The sequence below is a fragment of the Magallana gigas genome, chromosome 2 (genome assembly GCF_963853765.1).
Source record: "Magallana gigas chromosome 2, xbMagGiga1.1, whole genome shotgun sequence".
NCBI classification, from domain to species: domain Eukaryota; kingdom Metazoa; phylum Mollusca; class Bivalvia; order Ostreida; family Ostreidae; genus Magallana; species Magallana gigas.
The window spans coordinates 46,814,069-46,828,898 of record NC_088854.1 but is presented as its reverse complement, the minus strand read 5'-3'; the positions used below and the strand labels follow the sequence as shown (position 1 = coordinate 46,828,898).

The following is a 14,830-nucleotide window of genomic DNA, read 5'->3' as shown; positions in this document are numbered from 1 at the left end:
TTCATTACTCTCAATTTATTTGCATTAAAAAAAAAAAGAAACTCTTTGGTGCTTTATGGTGTAAAACGAACCTAAGTACAAAATGTAACTATGCATTTTAATTCATTTATTTACCCAATAATGCTAGACTAATTATGTATTAAGTGCACTGGCGTCGGAAGCAAATTGAAAGTGGGGGGGCTAGACTGATCCTCAGAAATATTCAGAGAAAAAAAAGATAATTCCCAAAATCATGAAAATCCTAATCCGTGGGGGGTGGGGTTGGGGGGTTGGGGGGGGGGGGGGGTAAACCTATGCGTTCAAAACAAAAAATCTTTCCGGCCATAACATTTTTTCCCAAATCATGAAAATCATAATCCGGGGGGGGGGGGGGGGGGAATACCTATCGATCCAATAAAAAAAACAATCTTGCCTACCAAATTATCTTTTTTCAGCTATAACGAAATTCCTAATCCGTAGGGGGGGGGGGAGGGGGTAGTATGACTTTGACTCCAACTTCGCAATCTTTCAAAGTTACATTAAGGAACATTTACGTTTTCTGCGAACAAAAAGGGGGGGGGGGCTGAACCCTCTATTCTGCTATGTGCCTAATGGTTAGGTCTAACTTTGCAAAAAAAGTGGGGAGGGGGGGGGGCAAACCCCCCCCCCCCCCCCCCCCCCCCCCCGGTTCCGACGCCTATGAAGTGAACCCAAGACCAAAAATATATCAACAATAGATAGTGTGCACCATTTGCATTTACGCATATATAAAAAAGTGAGCTAGCACCGGTTCATATTGGATGTCCAACTGATCGAAAATTAACAGTAGTGGCACAAGCTGTCGCTTAAAAATGATACTATTTTTATGTCTTCCTGCGATATCATGTGATAATTAAATGACAATATATATTAGTTAATTTCACGATCGACGTGAGGAATTCAAAGCTAGAGGCAACAGAAACACAAACAGTAAGAACATTGGTCTTTTTTCATAGAGATATCTTAATTATATAACTACATTTCTTTTTATCTTTTTCTCCGCGTTTAGTCAATTAATACCGACTGTAGTGGTTATATAAAGCACTTGAAGCAGAAAATTTCAATGTAAATGTTGATAAATTTGAAACTGTATTAATTTTTACATTTAACCAATGGACATTTGCACCGCCTTATTCAGTCATGTTTTTTTCTTCAGAGAATACCATGATGCGTTTCTTGAAAAGCATTCTGTTGTTGATGGTTTTGGCAGCTGTTGCTAAATGTAGTACAAACGGACAAGAGAAAGGGGTAATTAAGTAGAATAATACCTTGCGTTATAAAAAAGCCACAAAAATACATGCCTTAACTATTTACTTTTATCGCTAGAGTTTCCAGAAGATGCATACCCCCTTCTCGATCACATGATTTCAACCAAAATCATTATTTGGCTCATATTAAAAAAATATCAAAGCAAAACAAAGATTCAAATGTTTTATTTAATCATTAATAATGTAAGAAAGTAATAACAAGTGTGATTATCATTATTTGATTGATTAAAATTGAATTTTTAAATGAAATGTTACAAAAATGCTATTTCAAAATTTTTACATGATTTCACATTTTTTAACTTATCTTAAGAATTCTATGGTTAAACACCATTTTTTAAACTTTAAAATATTAGATTTATGTCTTCTGCAACTAAACAGCAAAAAAATATAGGACTTCACATGCTTCTTTTTTTTCTACGACCTTTAGAACACATATACCCCCTTATCAAATGCAGCTAAAAAAGTGTCACGAACACAATTTAAAAATACATAACAGCATTTTATTTCTTTGCTTTGATAAACCCTAAAATTCTTCTTTCAAAACTACATGTATTAAGTACAAATTAATTTTTTGGATAAACAGTACCTTTCCTCTGCATATATAAACACAAACGTGCTAAAATCTCAGTACAAAAATTCACGGTTTTCAACTATTGGACTCAATAAGATCAAAACATTTATATACTTGTAGACATTATTTACACTTGACTGCTTCTATCAAATTCAGAATTATCAATTAAACATTAAAAATTAGGGCAAAAAACGGTAAATCCGAACAAATATCGTTTTCGATTTTAAAGCTTATTATATCTGCTAAATTGATGACGCGTCTGAGTAGGGATCCACCTTGATATACATGTAGTTGAATACAGTACTCTTCTCAAAAGGAGCCTTCAGTCGTGCAACTGGAAAAATATAATAAGCTTTTGCTTCTGCTTATCTAGTGTAATGAAATTGTTAAATAATTGATCTAATTTCTGCATACTTTCTATTCAATATTCCTATCAATTACTTTTTAGATAAGCGCAAAAGTTGCAGAATTATCAAAATCTGAAAGTGGCCTGATGACGTATTTTCTGGAGCAGTTATACGTTATGAAATCGAAAGTACAACAATTAGAAAAAGGGGAAAATGAAATGAAGACAGCCCTAAAATCATGTGAACGACGGATACAAGTTGTAGAAACCCGTATGTTAAATTTTCACGTTTTGACTTCATTGCCAGGCTCACAAAATCATTTTACATGTATTTGAAATAAGTATGATTTAAATATTAAATCATCACAGAAAGGCTATGATTGCATATTCACACAAAATTCATAAAGAAAACCCATTCATAAAGAAAACCCATTTGAATTCAATAAACAAACAAGTTTTGGAGGGATTTATTTTTCGTGCGGAAGGATCTTTAGATGAAAATGACAGAAATCAAGCAATCTTATGAAACTTGTCCTTTTCTTTTTATTCTGGGTAATTTATATCACACATTTTAATCATATGATAGGTTTGGAACATATTCTATAGGTTCTGTGAAGCATGTACAAAATTAAATCTTGAGAGTGTGATTGCCAAAACCATACGAATGACATAATATACTGAGTGGAAAAAGTCTGAATTTTTTATGCCAAATTTTACAAGATCTTCACTTTTGACGCCCTTTATCTAAACTTTGACACCGCTGACCCGGATGTTTTATTATGTCAAAATAATACCAAATACTTGTCTAGGTAAACTGAATAAATTTTATGAACTTTTCAATATTTAAAAAGTTTTAATCAAATTGCAACTTTTAAAGAAATTGTTCTTTTAACACAAAACGGTCACGAAAAATAATTATGGAGTTTCACACAGAATTTCTTTGTAATCCCTCTATTCAATCTGATCGTTTCGCATAATTTAAAAAATAGTTCATAAAATAAATTTGCTTCATTAAAATGATAACCGGACTAAAATTGCATGTTACATGTATTACATTTTGCACTGATATCATCTCAAAAAATTAATGGGAGTTTACTAGTATTACAGACAATTTACTACTATATATATATATATATATATATATATATATATATATATATATATATATATATATATATATATATATATATATATATATATATATATATATATATATATATATATATATATATATATACACACACACACAAGTTATTCGGATTGTTTTTAAAACGTTCTGCAAATATTTCTTTACACTGCTTCTGATAATTAAGTGGTAAGTGACCCAATTAAAAGGCATTTATTAAAATAAAAAAAATTAAAACAGTGCAGTGGTGTAATACCCTTCTTTTCATCAAAAGTACTGATAGTACTGAAAAGCGCTAACCCAGCTTCTGTTGGTATATATATAAAAGATATATTATGTATATAACATTTCAGTTTCTGTATACGCAATTTATTTCCACATCACTGCGTGGCAGCCCCTGCAATGATGTATGTAAGTCATTCAAAGTAGCCCGTACTAGCCCGTGCAACTCCTGAAACTGGTTCCCTAACCAGTTTAAATGATGTAAACTTCTTCTCATAGGGGGCGGTTATTCGTTGCACCGGAAGTAGAAGTCTAACGACAATAAAGCGCTGAGCTATGCTTAGCGCTTTAAAAACTACTTTAGGTTGATATACGGTATTATCTATCCAGTATTTATTGTCACTCAGAATTGTATGTATGAGTCATATAGCTATGTTTGTGAAAGACATTAATGTTTATTTATACATGTATCAATGATATAGTTTGTAATAATAACAACTATTTCAGGCAAGGAAACTAGATGTAAGTATATAATATACATGTAAGGTAAAAAAAAATCATTTATTTCCTTTATGAATTAGCATGTTTCAATCATATGTCCTTGTTGTAGCAATTTATTTTAACACACCTCGAGCTCATTGTAAATAAACGTTAGTTATATTGTAATGTAACCAACCTATACTGGTATATTTAATTTGCCTATACCAATCTCTGCTCTCGTCTTGTTGTTTATCAACTTTGTTTAACCTGTTTTATGATATGACATTTGAACTTTGCTTTGGTCAACTTTAATTTAAAATTCTCGTTTTTATAACTGCAGGTGAATCGGGTACTGTATCAAAATATGGGTTCAGACCGGCATCTCAATGGCCACATTCCCGAAGGATAAATTTTAAATCCCTCTTTAATGAAACACCATCCATAACATACGGTTTATACTTACTCGATTCCTACTATGGAGCAAATCTTCGGGTTCATGCAGAGTTATCCGGCTTATCAAGAACTGGATTTCGGTTAACACTTAAGTCATGGGCCAACTCTGCTTTGTACGGTGCCTATGTCAGTTGGATGGCTTGTGGAAAATGAATTTCAAAGAAAGAAAGACTTATCATATTTTGAAAAACATAATGGATAAATATTTTGTCAGTCTTTTTTCCGTTTAAAATTATATTATATCTTTGGTCTTATATATTTGTTTATCTTTTGTAAAAGAATTACAATTGTGAAAAGGATGTGTGCGGTATTAAAAATGCTAACATATAATTATTATTATAGTTAAACTAGTTAAGTTCCTTGAAACATTGAGCTGGGTTTGCAACTAATTTTTTCCTGATATTTGTAATTTATCACGTACATTTATAAAACATGAACATCAATTGTATCACATTTACAAAAAAACATTTTTTCATTTCATTTTATTCAGGTAAATATATTACAGAATGCCATAATAACACATATAAGATTTATCAAATAAAAGACATTATCACAGCGCTTATGAAGTACAAAAGAATCAGTTTGTTCAATATTGTTATTATATAGATTACATGACATACAAATGATAATTATTATCTAAAGATAGCTCAGCCTTGTTAAAAAGCTTATTTCCAGTGGGGTCCTTATATAACAGTTAAGTTAATCACAACAAAAGTGCACTACAAATTTACATAACAATTTTACGGCTTTCTTAAATTTTTGTTTAGAACTAATTTTCTTGACCTCCAAAGGCAATGCATTCAAGTCTTTGAGAAACATGACCTTTCCCTTTTATCTTAGGTATAATAAAATTCTTATCGGTTGCGCTTTGTGTAATATTGTTATTCAATACAAAATGATCATTAAGATATGCTGGTGCAATGCCATGGTATATATTAAAGCATGGTCGATCTTAATTTAGCAACGCTATCTTCAATTCTTTACATGTTTAAATAATCTAAACTGCTAACAGAGATACTGTCTCTGGGACCCAGGTTTAAAACGAATCCAACTACTTTGTTCTGGGTAACTTGCAATCTATGCTTAGTTGTTTGTTTATTCCACAATACCAAGAAGAACAAGCATAGTCAAACTAACATTGTATCAAGGCAGAACATAGAATCTTTCTGGACTGTGTACTAAGACAGGATTAACTTTTTAAATGTATAAAAATTTAACTCTAGCGTTTACTTCTTGAATAATGCTTAAAACAATATTTTCAAATGAGAGAAACTTGTCAATACAGATTCCTATAAGTATTTGACACTGTCAGAACCTTTTATAATATGACCATCACACAGAATTTTAAAATCTGGAACATTTTTGAGTTTTCTTGGTTGACCAAATTAAATAGATTCCGTCTTGCCAAGATGAAGTGACAATCTGTTGTCCACTAACCATGAAGAACGCATTTCAAGAACACTGCCCAGTTTTTGTGCAATAATATCAGGATCTCTGTGTGCAAAAAAAATACCACTATCGTCAACATTTAAAATAAGTTTACAGTCACCATCAACACTGGCCATATCGTTTACATATATATATATATATATATATTAAAATTAAAAGAGGACCATAAATACTACCTTGAGGAACACCACAATTAATCATACTAAAATGAGATGAGTGTATTGACAGAGTCTTGTTGTTGTCTACACGACAGATTAGATTTAAACCATTCAGTGGATAGAACACTTAAAACTTCTAGTTTGTCACATTAAATTGTATGGTCAACAATATCAAAAGCTTTTTGTAAATCCAACATTATCATGCCTCTAAAAAGCCGTTTAGATGTATTAATTCTAATAAAATCTAACATGACATACATGTATTGTGTATTAAACAAGTATCCGTAGAAAATTTGTTTCTAAAACCTGATTGGTATGAAAACAATAAGTAATTGTTGTTTAAAAAATCTAAAAGTTGAACATGGACACATTTTTCCAAAATGTACTATTACTATACATAGTATACGGACTGGTCGATAATTTCCGACTTCAAGAGAGTTACCTTTCTAGAAGAGAGAATTGACTCTATCCCTTTTAAAATCTTCCAGTACAATACCAGTGGCTAGGGATTTATTAATAATGGACATAATTTGTTCTTTAATACAAAAAGTACCATCTTTTATAAACCTTGCTGTTATATCATCTAATCCAGTACTTTTGTTAATATTCAGATTTCTCAATTCTTTGTAAATAAAATCTTCAGACAAAGGTTGTAGTACCAGAGTATTGTTATTAACATTTTTATTTTTTATCTGCATAAAACTGTTTAAAAAACCTTGAAGTAACAGAAAAGACATGTGAAGTTCTAGGTAACTGACTTACAAGCTTTGATGCGATAGTTGTAAAAAAAAACAATTAAAATTATCTGCTCTAGTTTTACGTTCATGGTGAACTATACCATCAATATTTAAAACAATATTTCCACAATTGTTTTGTTTATTATTGTTTGTATCCAATGTTCTTAAATTGTTGGCATAACTTTTTAGGCTCTGACCTATTTTCTTCAATTTTATCTTGAAAATATGAGGATCTGGCTTTTCGAACTTCCCTCTGCACTAGAATTCTTAATTTACAAAAATGTTTGTTGTCTTCTTGATTTTTATGTTTTCTATACAAATATAAATACTTGTCCCTGTCTCTAATAAGACCTAAGATATAGGATGTCATAAATGGCTCAGTTCTTTGCTTAACCCTTATTTCAACGATTTCAACGACTAAGGTATCCAAAATATTGGTAAATATATTTTAAAAAATAGACCAACTTTCATTAATTTCTAGATGAGAATTTTTTTCCTTTTCGTTCTATAGGAGATTTGATTTATCCAAGTTTGAAATGAACTTCATCGCTAAGTATCTGTATTTTCCTTTTTTTGAGTCTGCAGTAAATTTCCTTCTTATCTGGTATATTTGGCTATGCCAGAACGAATATGGTTTATATATATTGATAATGGAGATCAATGTATAACATATTTCAACTGACTTATTACATGTGTTTATAAACAAACATGAATGTGAAAAAGGATACGTTAGTAATCTTTATAAAAAACAATATGATATTTTAGAAGATCAGTGCAAGAAAAAACCCGCATCCTAATGCTTATTTTTATGTTGAAAATAATTCAATGTTTAGTAATGTATTTTTTTTTATTATATGGAAGTGTTTATTTGATAAAATATGAAAAGATCATACCAATGGAGAAATTATTGTTTTGCCAGCTCGTTTTTTTCAATATCACTGCATTTACTTTTTTTACAACAGAGCATTTTTTTTTCCGATATTAAATAATGCTGAAAATCATATGGTTTGGAACGAAAAATGAGGGATAGAGGACCTTCTTCCTCTAATCAATTAAATAATGTACTGGTATTTTGGCCTGTATCTGTAGTTAACTCCAACCCCAATCCCCATTCCCGTTCTTAAATACCAAAACTAGATTCACTAGTGTTAACAAATCCAATTATCAGCAAATAAGAAATTCAAGTCGAGAACTTGTGATTTGTACATATTTTTTCAAAGTGCGTTTAGCGTCTCGATACTAAAAATATTGATGTACCTTCTTAACGCACTTTTTTTTCAAAGTGGGTTAACTTTTTACGCACTTTGAATTTTTTTTCAAAGTTCGTTGATTTGGCCCCAAATTTAACGCACTTTGAAATTTTTTTTCAAAGTGCGTAAATTTTTCAAAGTGCATTGCCACAATGCATAATTATATAAAATAAATGTAAATAAATATTTTTGAGTTTTCATTTCGGGGTTCAGTTAATGCATTTTTAAACAAATTTATTATATTTAAAATTTTAATTTGAACTTTAGTTGGTAGACGCAAAAATTGGGCTATAATAACTTTTGTGCGGAAATTGATGTAGTTAGACAAAGTTTTGGTCAATTTTTAATAAAAAGATATGGTTACATCATATTTCACTAAACTACGTCAACTTGCCTTTCAGCCGCGCAGTACTTCAGTTACTATGAAGAGGTCCGTTCCAGGTTATTTAAGATACTATGATATTTTTGTGTGAAATTCTGCAATAGACTGTATACAAGTAGATGTATATGTCTTTAAAAAATCCATAAAAGTCTGCATTTTAGAATGAATTTATTATATATTTTATGACAAACATTTTTATCATAGCATTCATTTATGACATTATTTGAAAGGAAACAAATGTGTTTTAAAGGTTAAATTGTCAAAAAGGACCTGACATCTTGAAATCCAAATATTGAAAAACAGGTTCGTTTTGTTTTACAAACTAACTATATTTCATGCATTTCCCCCAACACCCACGGTAAACTGCAGCATGTGCCTATAAAAACTATGTAAACAATTAAATAAACTGACCATTCACTTTCATCAACAGATACATTACGTACAGTATAAAGTCATTCATTAACTGGATATTTATTATTTTAACGCAAATTCCTGACTTTTCATGGACAGCCCCAGCTGTAGCTTAGCCAGGTAATAATGTAATATACATCCTATATCTATATACACCAGGTTTGTAAATCGTCCTTAGCCCTAGTGATTTATTTCTTTATACACATATGCAGATGTTTACAGTTTATTTGCACTTTGTTCAAAGTTGCACACTGATTTGGATGGTGCTTATATATTGATATTTGTTATTGATTTAGTTTAAGTATATTGAAGTTTTATTTCCCTGATTGCAAGAGGTGTACAATGTATCAATCATTCAACGAAATGCATTTATATTTATGCAGGCTAACCTCTACATTTGTTTTTCTAACAATTTAAATACAAGAGTTGTTAAAAACAGACTTCTTTCTGACGTCATACCATCACCTTGGTAAACTGATTAACGATAAAGCAAATCGAAATACATAAACTGTATTTTTCTTATGAAAAGATATACGTAATATTATCATTTTAACGTAAAATTTGTAAAATTATCTGAATTTTAAAACTGCGAAAAGGGGTTCACTGTGTATATCTTAAAATAGTATTGAGCAAAAGAAACAATAAAATCCTCAATTATATATACATGTAAGTTGAAGCAAAAAAAAAAGCAATTGTGAATGCCGAAACTATGGTACCAAAAATCATGACTAATATATACAAAATATCGGTACATTTAGTTGTTAATGAAATATTGACATTAACTTTGTACTTTGTTTTTTTTTAGGTTTAACGGGGAAGGGATGAGAGTATGCTGTGCTATCAATGGTAAATATGGTAAATGCATCATAATTAAATTCATTTACATCATCAATAATTATACTGTTTAAAAATAACTTTGCATCATCCTATCAAAACGTAAAACAAATATTTACGTAAAGGTACTGCCATCTGATACATGTTAAGCATACAACACTCATGGTCGGTTCACTATTCAATTTGTCGTAAGTATTCTAAATAACATAAATAAACCGACTGAATTTACATACGGTTGTCAAAAATGTACATCGCTTAAAAAAATACACAGCTAGCCTGACCGAGCACATTGCATGGATAAATCTTGACATGTGCTGTTACACTGCCTCTCTGGTAAAGTGTCGCTTTTTGACCTTCGGGTCCACTTGTTGACATTTTCTTGATCTTATGAAATTTAATTATTCTCAATCAACTTATGTGAAAGCGATACTCATTTGGGCTTGAAGGTACTGAAAAGAACTAATAATGAATCAAATCTTTTCCCCCCTTTTTGCATAACGTGTGTGTACCATGTGTACCTAAGAGCAATAAATTAAATATATTCGATCGTTGTTTATTTCAAAAAGTCTAATCGAACCAGTCAAAATTTTGATTTATGTTCAATCAAACAAACAGTAACAGTGGTGAAAAAGTGGCACAAGCTGTTGTTTATATTATATATAAATGATACAAGTTTCTCGATCTCCCATGGTTAAATAAAAATATTATATACGGCAGGTTTGGTAACGTTACGACTAAGCTAGCTGCAACAGAGAAACAAACCGTAAGAACATTATAACCAATAACTTATTTTAAAATATGAAATTTGACATTGTATTTCAGTTTGTTCTTTTTATTAGATTAGATTTAGATTGTTAATTATAATTAATAAAGTTATTATTTATTATGATTAAATGGACTTGATGTTCTGGGTCATTTTTTAACCATATTAATTTTCGTGAGAAGTTCCATGCATAGGAAAAAATGAAACAGCTAAAATATTTGAATGTTTTTCTTTATTAATAAACTTATTTCATGTTTAGCGCCAGAAATGATCATATTTTATTTTAAATTTTAAAGTAGGTTAGGTAAAAATGTAAACCATCCATCTTTGACTGTTGTTTGAAGAATAATTTATTTTGATATACATGGACATGTAGTTGTTTTTTTGTACTAATTAAAAATTGTCTGTCACGCGTGTTGGTTGAAATTTCAGCGAGTGCCACAAAATGCATACTTTAAAAAGCATTCTATTGTTGACGGTCTTGGCAATTGTTGCTAAATGTGAGGCGAATGGACAAGAAAAAGGGGTAATAAATATATATTACGTACTCTAGGATACATCATTCATATATTTAGCTTTGTTATCAAAATGTCTAATTAGTGCGTTAATTAAAACTTTGCATATCTTTGACTGAACAGTCTTTTAAACATTTTTCAGTTGAGTGCAAAAGTTGCAGGGTCGACAAAGAATAAAAGTAACCTAATGATATATATTTTGGATCAATTATATGTTATGAAATCGAAAGTACAACAACTGGAAAAGGGGAAAAAAGAAATAAAGTTAGCCCTACAACATTTGGAAAATGGGGAAAAAGAAATGAAGACAGCCCTGAAATCATGCAAACGGCGGATACAAGTTATAGAAACCCGTAAGTTGATATATATTCAAAATATTATCGAAATGTCAAACAGAATTGTATATGCTTCTTTCATAAAATATCAGTTTTCGACCCTTGCGGACATCAAACTTGATAAATTGTCTGATACATATAATTGGTCATTCAGAGCCGTATACAAATGTATATAAATTAATAGTTATAGACAATTATTATGTTTTACTGATACTAATATAAATACATGTTGGTAAATAAAATAATAATGACTATATCAAATTTAACTTATTTCAGGAAAAGAAACGAGATGTAAGTATACGATGCATTTGTCACGGTGTGAAATTCAATTCTTCGGACTATTTTAAATTATCATGTAAATTAACTTTTTCGGACTTTGTTAATTGCTACAAAAACTTTTCATCTTTTTCAACAACTGTTTTAAAAACGTTTCAAATTCCGCGCAGCCTTAATCCCACCTGAGGCATAATCAGTGATGGACAGCTAATCTTTTAATTGACTTCTGTTAATGTTAATTGACACTTCATCTTTCATCTTATTAATCCATTTATGTAAAATGTCATGATTTACTCGATCAATAGCTGTTAAATAACTAAGCTTACATCTACTTTTTATGTTAATCCTCCACTGTGTTGTTCCATTGTTCATTATGTATTATTCTGAATTGTAAATTACAGTCAGTTGGAATCAGACCTTCGGTGCTGATGCATACCAAACTCACGTAAAAGTATAATTCATGTAAAGTCTATATAAAAGTCTAAAAACTAAAACGTGTGTTGGCTTGTCTGAGGTTTCATGAGGCTGGGTCCAACAACAAGAGAATAAGCTCACGGTTGGATGCCTATACGGGAGAGAGCGCCCCGTAATACATTCTAAAAGAAACGGTCATTCACCCTAAAAAAAAAATTCTTCTTGTAGTATATTTTTACTTCACTCATTTCCTTGCAAAAGTTTGTTGATTAATGTAATTAAGTTCACTGTTAACAGTCTTCTTGTCAATCTGTAGATTAGTCTGATGCTCACTTTCTGTTCGTTCTCAAGTTTTTGTTATAAAATGAAAGAATATTTTTCTTCTTCAAGTCCCGGTTTTTAGCAACATCATTAAAAAGGATGATACTTGCATTTCGCGCAACGAATATGAAGCATTTCCTAACACATTAACAATATTTTATATAGAAATTGGAAATTTCACATCAAAAGAAATTTCTTGAAAACATGATTTTCTCTATTAAAAAAATTCTGATTTTGTTTTTGGGAAAACGACAAAAGAGGGGCTTGGCGACGAGGGTGCAATGGAATCTAGGTTATAAATGATTGTAGGTAATATCGTGAAGATATTTGGCCACTTGGACAGTGTTAGAACTGAGCAGCACATTTTTGCTCAAGTGAGCTATGTGGTCTATTGGCCTTTAATTTTCTTGGTATGCTTGGCCCGACTCAAAAGTAATTTTATCAAAACCAAGTTCATATATCTTTGTCTGCAATTATTTTAATAAAGATATTAGAAATTCACATTTAGTACAATGAATGTTTATGAGGGTCAAAATGTGACATTTATACAAAAATCAACATAAACTCTTTTTCATATTATTGCAGGTGAATCGGGTACTTTGCGACACTATGGATTTAAGCCAACAGCGAAATGGCCACATTCCCGAAGGATAAATTTCAAATCTCCATTTAATGGAACACCAACCATAACATACGGTTTACATGGCCTCGATTCATCCAAAAAAGCAAATCTTAGGGTGGATACAGTTGTAACCAATTTATCAAGAACTGGATTTCAGATGACATTACGCACATGGGCCGACACCGAATTGTATGGAGCCTTTGCCAGTTGGATGGCATGTGGAAAATAGATTTCAAAGAAATGAGAGACTTATTATGTTTTGAAATAAATGATAAATAAATATTTTGTCATTATTTTTCCTCTTTCAAAGTTAAACTGTTTCTTTGGGGTCTTATATATTTTTTTTATTTCTTTAGTAAAAGAAAACATTGCAGGACTTACAATAAAAATTGTTTACAATGTAAAAATGTATGCGTTAATGGAAATGCCAATACATAATTATTAAAATCAAAGTAGTTAAGTTCTATATATGCTAATATATATTTGCTAAAAGGTTTGCATATTGTGCATAATTAACAATGCACTGGCCATTTACAAAAGAATCAAATTAAGATTTTCTACATATTACTGCCTCATCTATTTCTTAAAACATTGAGGTTTTTTAATTTTAATTTCACTTTTTACTTTCTTACACTGTAATTCGGCATTGCCTCGTTTAATATAGCAGATGTATGTTTATATTGATTTATCATAGATTTTAGGCCACACCCTCATTTTTAGAACTAGTACGACAACTTGAAAGATGTTTGTGCTCATGAACAGGTTCTAGAAAATCTATGATAAATCTAACTGTAAAATAACTGGTACAAGGATTTAGAGAAAAAAGTGAAGTGTTCTGAAAAGTAAAATTAATATTAGATGTTTTATTGTCTTTCATTGAAAATCATTTTTTAAAAAGGATGTAAAAATTTGGCAAATACTGTGATTTTGTATGCTGTCGAAGAAAAGGTTTGAATTCAATATGAGAACTAAAAAAACACAATTTCCAGTTCCATGAAGTTAGTATTTGATAGTGTATTTTAAGCATAATAACGCAGATGAAAAACCAAATTAAAATTATTTCGGCTCCAACAATACACTTTAAAGCTTAGATTTGATAAAGAATTTATAAGAGAATGATAAGGTATAGATAATATATTTACATGTATCGTGTATGAACCACGTTGTAAGTGAAAATCTCTAGCCCCAGTACTTGACTTTATGTCCTTATAGACAGATGTTACTGTTATTTTGCATATTGTTTAGAGTTGCACACTGATTTTGATGATGCTTATACATTGATTTTGGTACCTTCTGGGAACAAGTGCAGAATATTTTATTTCCTGTTTGCTAGAAGTGTATGATTTATTACGCATTCATTGGAACAATATTTAAACAATAAAATGCGTTCTTTGGTGATTCATTCCGGATATGAAGGTAGCGACATTGCAGAAAAAATACATAACCCTCTACTGCGGATTATGTAAATTTTTTCTGCAATGATCGCTACCTTCATATCCCGCATGAATCATCAAAATGAGTATTTTATTGTTTATATTAACATCTTTCTTTTAGCTAATTAATAAAGTTTATAAACTTATTATGAAAAGTAAGGAAAATTCACTAAATTACTTTAAATGTACATAAGTACAAAGAAACAGTCAAACCGTCTACTGTGAGACTTTGAGTCTGACATCACCATGATTATTTCGTGCAGTCAATGATTTTTCTTAGGTCGCTGTAGGTTTCGACCAATCGATAAACAGGGCGTGTCAGTATTTCAGTCCTGTCAGTTTCTTGTAAGTTTCAGCCGTTGTAGATTTCGACAAATCGATAAATGTATGTAGATGCATGTAGATTTCAGTCTGGCTCTTTTTATAGATATTTAAATTTTTTTTTA

The 14,830-nt window shown here is 30.5% G+C and overlaps 2 long non-coding RNA genes across 2 annotated transcripts; both read left to right on the top strand.

Moving 5' to 3' along the window:
* The first annotated feature begins 853 nt into the window (after nucleotides 1-853).
* LOC136273057 (uncharacterized) lies at nucleotides 854-4,738 on the top strand. Its single transcript, XR_010711227.1, has 5 exons — nucleotides 854-948; nucleotides 1,175-1,266; nucleotides 2,306-2,474; nucleotides 4,059-4,073; nucleotides 4,372-4,738. It is a non-coding gene; the product is annotated as an uncharacterized lncRNA (long non-coding RNA).
* A 3,551-nt stretch (nucleotides 4,739-8,289) lies between these two features.
* Nucleotides 8,290-13,240, top strand: LOC136272442 (uncharacterized). Its single transcript, XR_010710450.1, has 5 exons — nucleotides 8,290-10,468; nucleotides 10,901-10,994; nucleotides 11,126-11,336; nucleotides 11,595-11,609; nucleotides 12,915-13,240. It is a non-coding gene; the product is annotated as an uncharacterized lncRNA (long non-coding RNA).
* The last annotated feature ends 1,590 nt before the right edge of the window (nucleotides 13,241-14,830 follow it).